The sequence below is a fragment of the Callithrix jacchus genome, chromosome 2 (genome assembly GCF_049354715.1).
Source record: "Callithrix jacchus isolate 240 chromosome 2, calJac240_pri, whole genome shotgun sequence".
In the NCBI taxonomy this organism is placed as follows: domain Eukaryota; kingdom Metazoa; phylum Chordata; class Mammalia; order Primates; family Cebidae; genus Callithrix; species Callithrix jacchus.
The window spans coordinates 181,020,716-181,023,809 of NC_133503.1; the positions used below are offsets into that span (position 1 = coordinate 181,020,716).

Consider the following 3,094-nt stretch of genomic DNA (forward strand, 5'->3'; position numbering starts at 1 on the left):
CTCTATTTCCAAGGATAGCACTCTAGTATTCCCAGGCATTGGGCTTCTCATGCTATAGATAAGCTGGTCTATTTGGGGCATGTTTGTACATAGAATCACATAGTAGGCATCATTTTGTGTCTGGTTTTACTGTTTCAATTTTTGTTTGCAATCTTTTCTCAAGTGTCTTAAATGTAATTTTCATTGCTTCATTCTCATAGCTCTCTTTCACGTTCCACTGAATTAACTATCCATTGCTGTAAAATAAATTATCCTAAAACATTGGGGCTTAACCCATCAAACAATTATTATCTACTAGTTTCTGTGGGTCAGCAATCCAGGTAGAATTTAGCTATGTAACTCCAGCTCAGGGCCGACCTAAATACTGCAATCAAGTTATGAGCCAGGATGGCAGTTGTCTCCTAAGTGTTAAAATAAGAAAGTCTGATTCAAGCTAACTCAGAAGGTTCATGATGGATGTTGGTCAGGTCATCAGTTACTTTGTGGTCTTCTTCATAGGGCCCATCATCACATGGCAACTGGCTTCCCTCAGAGTAAGCAAGGACGTGAAAGAGAACACCCAGGACAGACACTACTGTCTCTCTATTACTTACCCTTAAAAGTGAAGTCATTTAACTTTTTGTATGTTTTGTTAGTTAGACATGAGTGATTGGGTCCAGTTCGTACTGGAGAGAGGCAATTACTCAGGGTGTGAGAGTAAGGAATAACATTTCACCACCTTCACTGTATGAATATATGACAGTTTACTTATCTATTCTAAGGAAGATGCAGTTAGGTTGTTTGAGTTTTTAGCTATTACAAAATAAACTCCTAAGAACATGATTTTACTTGCGTTTTCAGGTATTTTACTAGGTATTTCTTACAAGGTGATACCTAAAAATAGAAGGCCTGTTTTTTTTTTTTTTTTAAGTAGAATGTTTTATTGACGTTAGGTCAGCTGGCAATAATTACCTGCATTTATGCCTTATTTTACTTCACTGGAAAAAAGACAAATGTTATATTAGAGACTTCTGATTTTCATGTATTTGCCGCTCTGGGCGGAGAATGTTCAGCTCTCTCCTGTAATGTGTGCTTCAACATTACAACTCATCAACAAAACGTGTATGTCCCAAATTTCCACTTGCTGCCATCGACTTTTTGCCAGAAACAAACTTCTTTGCCGCATTTATGATATCAGCGTTAGCCACTGAATCAATCTGCTGAAGGTGGCACATATGAACCAGCAATTAGGGCCTGGGACCCGACTTCTTCCAGGAGACCCTCAGAAGACTCCACTGGCATTAGGTATCCAGCTTTCAGCTTGTTCTTGGCAGTTTGGACATCTGTGTTGGAAAGGTTTCCTTGAGCAATTGTTTTTACTTGATTATAGGCAGCCTTGATAACATCTCCAGCAGCTGCGGCCTGGGAGATAGTATAAATCCCAGAGTCCAGAATCTGAGTAACTGGCATTAAATGCAGAAACATCGAACGGCTGGTGAGTTGACTTGGTAACAACCTGGTGCAGATGGCTGGTGGTGTTGCTGCCCCTCTTGATATGTGGCCCAGTACCAAGGACATGCTGAAGAACACTAAATGCATTTGCCTCTGCACTTCCCGCTGCAGCACTTTCTGCTACAAGAGCGGCATGGACAAGACTGTCCCCATTCTGTTCTTGGATTTCGCCTCCATGGTATTTGGCCTTGGCACCAGATAAACCAAGTCCACCTCTCATGTTGAGAAACTGTTCAGCAACTTGCTTTAGAACAGGATGACTCACACCAAGTCCAATCAAAGCCATTCTTGCACTTGTGAAATGGTTCTGAACGAAGTAATGTAACTCCTCTGGTGTCACTTTTCCAAACCTATAGTCAGGACAATACAAGGAATTAGCCAAGGCATTCCGGTAAGCTGCTGCATGCAAATTTTCAATGACATGAGTCTGTGGATTCTGAAAGGCCACAGCCTTGTCAATCTTTAGCTGAGGCTGAATGTCACCTACTTCCCAGTGACGAAATTCTGGTGATGTGGTGACATTGAGCAGGAACTCCACTAGAATATCAACATCGCCCCGCAGGCATTCCACAGTGTAAGCCATGTTTTCCCTTGTTGCAGTCACACTTAATAAGCCACCAACTGCTTCAATTCCATGGGTTATCTTGAAAGATGAAGCTCCTTTTGTTGTCAGACCGGATGCAAGATGCAGCAAATGAGTGGTTCCTAAATTGTTGGAGTCCTCATATCTACTGCCTGCTTTAATGAACAAACCAATTCTTGATACAGGAGCATAGTTTTCCAAAGAAGCAATCACCAAACCATTTGGTAACTCGGTAAACTCGAGGTCCTGAGGTTGTGGCCGTGCTCCTGCAGGCGCAGCTGTGGCTTTAACTTTGGGGGCAACTTTGAGAGAATAAAATCTCGAGAAGGACCTGGCTCTGGTTAGTAGCTTCATGATTCAAGATTGTTCTGACCCACGGTCACTGCCGGATTATAGGAAAGCAAGATGGTGGTCAGAAGGCCTGTTTATAGAGAATTCATTGCTTAGCTTTTTTAGATACTAGCAAACAGTTACAAAAGTGGTTACAAAAATTTAAATTCCAAATAGCAATCTAAAAACAGTTAAAATATTTATTATACTCTAATGTCTCAAAAACTTCCTTTTAGTGCTTTATGTATCATAAAATAATCTTTATCTAATCAAGATCCAGAAAATACTCTCCTTTGCTGTGTTCTATAATTTGTATGTCTTAAATTTCCTGCTTTGATCTAGATTACGTCTGATATTTATTTTTGTGTATATGATTAATTAAAAGTCCAGGTGCATACATGCATAAATGTGTTTGGATATCTAGTTGATTCAATGACATTTAGAAAACAACCATCCTCTTTGCATTGTATTACAGTGCAACATATAAACTGGTGGGACTATTGCTGACAGATTTCTAATTTTGTGGCCTACTTCAATACCATGTTGTTTGTGTTATTATAGCTTTATACCAATTTCTAGTATATATAAATATATTTTCTCTAGTTTTTCTTTTTCAAGTTTGCTTCTGTTATTGTTACTCTTCTGTATTTTTAAAAATGTTAGAATTAGCTTGTTAATTTACCTGAAATG

The 3,094-nt window shown here is 39.3% G+C and overlaps 1 pseudogene across 1 annotated transcript; it reads right to left on the reverse strand.

The window, feature by feature from the left end:
* Nucleotides 1-905: 905 nt before the first annotated feature.
* Nucleotides 906-2,468, reverse strand: LOC100397471 (cytochrome b-c1 complex subunit 2, mitochondrial pseudogene; annotated as a pseudogene). Its single transcript, XR_618105.5, has one exon. The product of XR_618105.5 is annotated as a cytochrome b-c1 complex subunit 2, mitochondrial pseudogene (transcript).
* Nucleotides 2,469-3,094: the final 626 nt, after the last annotated feature.